Here is a 6,000-nt window from a genome sequence, read left to right as displayed (position 1 = left end):
AAATCCGGCGTGCCGCCGCTCCCACGATTCTCCAGTCGCCGGTGAATGGCCGCGAATCACGTGCGCGCGGTCTCTGCGGCGCGGCTAGGGGGCCCTGAACAGAGGCCCCCGCGGCGATTCTCCGCCGAAAACCGTCCGAGTTCCGAAGGCGTGGTTCTAACCACGTTTTGCCTGTCGGGAACGACCAGTGGCGGCTGCGGCGTCAGTCCACGGCCGCCCTGGTGGGGGGCGGGGGGATCCTTCACCGGGTGGGGGGGGGGGCCTCACGGACGGCCAGGCTAGCGATCGGGGGAGGGGGCTACATTTCCGGGGCCGGTCTGCGGTGTGAGTCCGCCGAAAGCCGCCGCCGTGCGCATGCGCGGTCTCCCGACCGGAAGTGCAGGGCCCCGTATCGGCAGCCAGAGCTGTGAGGAGCACTCCGGGGTCCTACCAACCCCCTCCAGGTAGGAGAATCACTCTGAACTTTCTTCAGGAAAGCCCAGAGTGAAACGCCTGCGTTTTGACGCTGGATCACTCTGAACTTTCTTCAGGAAAGCCCAGAGTGAAACGCCTGCGTTTTGACGCTGGAGTGGCGACATAGCCCCATGATTGGAGAATCCCACCCCATACCTTTCTAGCACACCAGTGTACGAATTTAAGGGACATTTTATGTTCTCCGGTACGTCCATAATGACAATTTGTAAAATGTTTTTTTTTAAGTTGACATGCAGGACGCAATATACCTCTTGGAGAAAATATTTCTTGCACCATGAAGTTAGCATATAAATAAAAATGCTAATTTGATCCAATTTAGATATGCAAATTATGTTAATTAAAAATGGACTTTCATCTGTAACCCAAATGCAATTTCCTCCCCATAAGAAGCTTAAATTGGTATATTTATTATCCTGTCAGGGATAACATGAAAGGGTTGTTTTAATTGGGGTTCATTTACATAGGAAAATTAGCTGAATTACAGATATCGCTGGTAACCCAATTACGGTGTCGACTGCTTCACAGCCCCGCCCCAACTTCAGTTGTACGAAAAAGGTGGTGTGTAAAAAGATCACAGCTTCCATCTTTATCGGTGTAGGATTGAGAAAGGGGCGAGTCGGTTCACGGCCTTCGGTAAAGCTGCTTTTTGGAGAGCTGTCGGGCAAAGTCTGAATTGGGTTTGGCTGTCTTCTCTGCGCTCCCGATCTTGCTGCCCCTTTGGTGAGCAGTCTACTACCGTGGGGTGGATGAAATTGGATCGTCTGCTGGTCCCTTATCCGTCGACTGTCTCGGGTCATTAACGACTAGTTTCACTGAGGTTGAACTTTGCCCGTTAGCCTCCAGGCTCTAAGTGAAGGTCCATTTGGGTGTATATTAAAGGCTCAAACTAACCAATCGAATGCTTCTCCGTATATCTAAAAGGGGAGCAAGGAGGCAAACTCTGGGTTAGGAGGAACCTGGGATGTGACTTCTCAAGGGCTAGTGATCAAAATAGCTAATTATTTCCTGAAGTAAACCTGACTCTTGCTAGGTGATGATATCCCACCCCAGCTTGACCAAGACGTAGCTTGACCTTATCAATGATGCGTGGGATCATGCACTTGCTGAATGTGAAAGAGAGACGTGAACTTTGGCTGAGTGTATCATGGAGTTCACCTGACCCACAACTTTTAATAGATTGTGGTAGGGGGAGCACACGGCCCACTCTACAGGTGTGGGACAGCAGAATGGAAAAGTAATTTTTAAAACAAAACAATGTTTATTCTATGAACTCAAGTTAACCTTTTTGAAACATACAGTGAACATCTTAGCAACCATCAATTCAAAGACAACCCCCAAAGAATACAACACTAAGTAATCCTTTAAGATTTCCTTTTAACATCCATACGACTTAAAAAAACAAAACCTTTAACAGAAGCACATCAGGTTAAAGTCGCGACTGAAAACATTTATAATTCTGAATTCACCAAATGATCAAGAGATAGTGTTTCATGGCAGAGAGATCAACAGTACACCTGCTCTGTCTGGCTTCAGCTCCAACACTGAAAACGAAACCAAAACACACCCTGCAGCAAACAGCCTAAAACGAACGTAAAAAGCTGACAGACAGCCCAGCTCCACCCACACTCTGACATCACTGCAGTAGTAAACACCCATTTCTTAAAGGTACTCTCACTACAGATACTTATATACACACCCATTTATAAACACCTATTTCTTAAAGGTACTCTCACTACAGATATTTTTATACACATCCATTTATAAACACCCATTTCTTAAAGGTACTCTCACATGACAATACCTTTGGTGGAAATGAGGCAGAATGCCACCCCTCTATGAAACGGGGTTTCATCAAAAGCCCGTCGAAGAATAAGAAGAACCCAAAGGAAACGGTTCTTATTGAGCAATAACTTTGAGAGCAAGTTCGTACAATATAAGAGCAGATTGCGCTAGAGAGGGTGCAGAGGGGGTTCACCATGATGTTGCCTGGGCTGGAGCATTTCAGCAATCAAGGTAGGCCAGTTAGGCTGGGGTGTTTGCCTTAGAGCAGAGAAGGCTATGGGGGGATCTGATTAAGGTGTCCAGAATTATCAGGGACATAGATAGGGTGGACAGGATGGAACCTTTCCCCTCAGCCAAAGGGTCAATAACAAGGGGGCACAGATTTATGCTAATGGGCAGAGGATTTAGAGGGAATTTGAGGAAAATCCTTTTCACCCAGTGGGTGATGGGAACTCGCTGCCTGAAAGGGTGATAGAGGGGGGAACCCGCACAACATTTAAGAAGCATTTAGATGAGCACTGGGAACACGGTAGCACACAAGACTATGGACCAAGTGCTGGCAAATGGGATTAGAGTAGATAGGTGCTCGATGGTTGGCGCAGACTCGCTGGGCCGAAGGGCCTCTTTCTGTGCTCTAAAACTCTATTACTCCATTCAAGAAGTTACTATCTTAACTGTACGACCATAGACATATTTTGATGTATGATGTCTTGTCTAATATTTCCATCATAATTTCTTCCTATATGTCGCTTCTGGACAATCCAAACTCATCTTCTTGTGGAGGTCATAGAATCATAGAATGCCTACTGTGTAGAAGGAGGCCATTTGGCCCATCAAGTCTGCACCGACCCTTTGAATCAGCACTCTACCCATTTATACTCCCCCCTCCATCCCGCCCTATCCCCGTAACCCAGAACCGAACCCGCACATCCCTGGATATTAAGCGGCAATTCATCGTGGGCAATCCACCTCACCTGCGCATCTTTGGACTTGTGGCAGGAAACCGGAGCACCCGGGGGAAACCCACGCAGACACGGGGAGAACGTGCAGACTCCGCACAGACAGAGGCTGGAATCTAACCCGGGGCCCTGACGCTGTGAAGCAGCAGTGCTAACCACTGTGCCACCACCGCCCTAGTGCCCCTGTGTCTGCGTGGGTTTCCTCCGGGTGCTCCGGTTTCCTCCCGCAAGTCCCGAAAGACGTGCTGTTAGGTGAATTGGACATTCTGAATTCTCCCTCAGTGTACCCGAACAGGGGCCGGAGTGTGGTGACTCGGGGCTTTTCACAATAACTTCATTGCAGAGTTAATGTAAGCCTACTTGTGACAATAAACATTAATATTAAAAATTACATATCCCAGTGTCCTTCTTAAAACATGGGGCTGGATTCTCCGCACCCCGACACCAAAATCGCGTTCAGCGCCGGGGCGGAGAATCCAGTTTCATGCATGAAATTGGGATTGGCGCCGTTTCCGCGATTCTCCATCCCCTGAAAAGCGGAGTACTCGGGGAGTACACCGCCCCGAGTATCCACCACCTGCGGACATTGCTTGAGGTCCGCCCCGCTATTCTCTGCCCCCCAACGGCCGACGGCGTATTTCTAATGTGGTCGCACCGTCCGTGATACCTGCTTGGCGGCTGCGGACTCAGCCCGCGTCCGCCACAGTCTGGGGCGGGCTGATCGGAGGGTAGGGGGGCCGTCATTCAGGGCTTTAATTGTGCGGGCGGTCCGGGTCGGGTGAGCGGCCGCTCGGCGGCACGATTTCCGCGGTCCAGGTCCGCGGTCTGAGTCCACCATGGAGCACGGCGCGGCCGCTGGAGACCACCGCCGTGCGCATGCGCGGTCTCTGACACGGAAGTGCGGGGGTCCGTATCGGCAGCTGGAGCTGCGAGCTCCACGACTAGCTGCCTGCTCGCCCCCTGCAAGGCTGGGAATCTGAGGCCTTTGGACGCCAATTTTTCTGGCGTAAAAGACCACAGTTTTCACAACGGCGTGGGGACATAGTCCCTGAAACGGAGAACCAGCCCATGATGAGGGCTTCTGACTCCACCACCCTTTCCGTCGGTGAGTTCCAGTCAATAAAAACAAATTCTCCTCAACTCCCGTCTAATCCTTCTACCAATTACTTCAAATCTAAACCTTCTGGCTATTGGCGGCTCTGCTAACGGAAATAGTTGCTTCCCATCCACTCTATCCCGGCTCCTCATAACTCTGTACACCTCAAATCTCCCTGCAGCCCCCTCCGTTCTGAGGAGTGTCGTGTTAATCACCCTGGGGTAACACGGACTGCAACTGGATGCAGTTGTACTTGAAAGTAGACTCCAAACTGTGATGTTGGTTCAATACGCTTTATTGAACTTGTTAAGCAGTGCTGTGCGTTTGACACTCGACTAATCTAAGCGTGCTTGTTATAACTAACTAGACCAGACTAGCTGTGAGCCACGTGTAGAAGGTGCTAACTGATATATACACCCTGACTGTCACTACAGTTGTCACCAGTGGAAAGAGGCAGAGTGCTGATGCCTCGTGTGTTTTATAGTGCGAGATCACCTTCTAGTGTTCTGCCTGGTGATTGGTTGTGTTCTGTCCTGTGTGCTGATTGGCTGTACTGGGTGTCTGTCACTGCCTGTCTGTATCTCACTATGTGCATGAGTGCATATCATGACAAGGAGGTGGCTTCGACTGAGACTTTGTGATGACCTGGAGCCTTCCTCAACCTTAATAACGACAGCAAAACCGTACTGCTTCACCCAGCCGATCTAAAACAAAGGGAGATTTGGACTGAATTTAATTGGCTTCTCAATTCTCCTCACAACGCAAATGATAACCATTCTTTCAAATATAATGGCCCTGCAAAAAAATGAAGCCCAGCAGTTATTTTCATTATTAAACTCATAGATCATTTTTAATATCAGCTTTATTCTGGAGGAGATGGCCACAGATACTCATCATTAGCTGAACGGCTCGGTGACCTCCTTCCCACTTTGAGTCGGTGGGGGTGACGGAAAGAGAGCTGTGATTATCATAGAATTTACAGTGCAGAAGGAGGCCATTTGGCCCATCGAATCTGCACCAGCTCTTGGAAAGAGCACCCTACCCAAGGTCAACACCTCCACCCTATCCCCATAACCCAGTAACCCCACCCAACAATAAGGACCATTTTGGACACTAAGGGCAATTTACCATGGCCAATCCACCTAACCCGCACATCTTTGGACCGTGGGAGGAAACCGGAGCACCCGGAGGAAACCCACGCACACACGGGGAGGATGTGCAGACTCCACACAGACAGTGACCCAAGCCAGAATCGAACCTGGGACCCTGGAGCTGTGAAGCTATTGTGCTAACCACAATGCTGCCATGCTGCCCCTTTTTAAGAGGTGCAGGAGGTCCAATTTCCGGTTACACCCTCTGCCTGCTTGTTGAGTGAAACAGCTTCCACTTTTCTTTCTCAGGGTACCGAGCCGGAAGCAGGAGTCAGTGAAGGGGCGCGGTTGCCAGCCCCTCCTGGGTTGCCCCCAGAGTCTCCGAGAATGACAGAGTGATCTCCAGGAAGCGGCAGCTGCAAACATCTGGCAGAGCAACGCCAAAGGCAATCGAAGGAAATGATGAGTTTCCCTGTTCTTCGAACATTTTTGTTTATTAGATATAAAAATACTTGGGGACGCTTTGATTGTTTGAGGCGGGGGGGGGGGGGGGGCGGGGGGGGGGGCGGAGAGGGGAAGGTCACATGATGAAATCTCC

This window comes from Scyliorhinus torazame, chromosome 29, assembly GCF_047496885.1.
Source record: "Scyliorhinus torazame isolate Kashiwa2021f chromosome 29, sScyTor2.1, whole genome shotgun sequence".
Lineage (NCBI taxonomy): Eukaryota > Metazoa > Chordata > Chondrichthyes > Carcharhiniformes > Scyliorhinidae > Scyliorhinus > Scyliorhinus torazame.
The sequence above is the reverse complement of the archived record's forward strand: the minus strand, read 5'-3'. Positions refer to the sequence as shown.